This window comes from Arachis ipaensis, chromosome B05 (assembly GCF_000816755.2).
Source record: "Arachis ipaensis cultivar K30076 chromosome B05, Araip1.1, whole genome shotgun sequence".
Lineage (NCBI taxonomy): Eukaryota > Viridiplantae > Streptophyta > Magnoliopsida > Fabales > Fabaceae > Arachis > Arachis ipaensis.
Genome location: NC_029789.2, coordinates 132,983,943 through 132,984,259, shown reverse-complemented (window position 1 = coordinate 132,984,259; position 317 = coordinate 132,983,943).

The window sequence follows — 317 nt, the reverse complement described above, 5'->3', positions numbered from 1 at the left end:
CATATGTGTATGAAAGACCCTTTTTTGTTCCTAACGTGCATCATACCCGGAAAAGAAAATCCCAAAGCAAAAATTGATGTTCATCTTCAACCATTGATAGATGAACTTAAAGAGTTATGGGATGAAGGCGTCCTAACATACGACATTCATAGCAAGAGGAATTTTCAGTTAAAGGCTGCATTAATGTGGACAATTAACGATTTTCCTGCTTATGGAATGTTATCTGGTTGGAGTACGGGGGGAAGATTAGCGTGTCCAGTATGCATGGAGGATACCAAGGCCTTTTGGTTAGATTATGGCGGAAAGAATTCATGGTT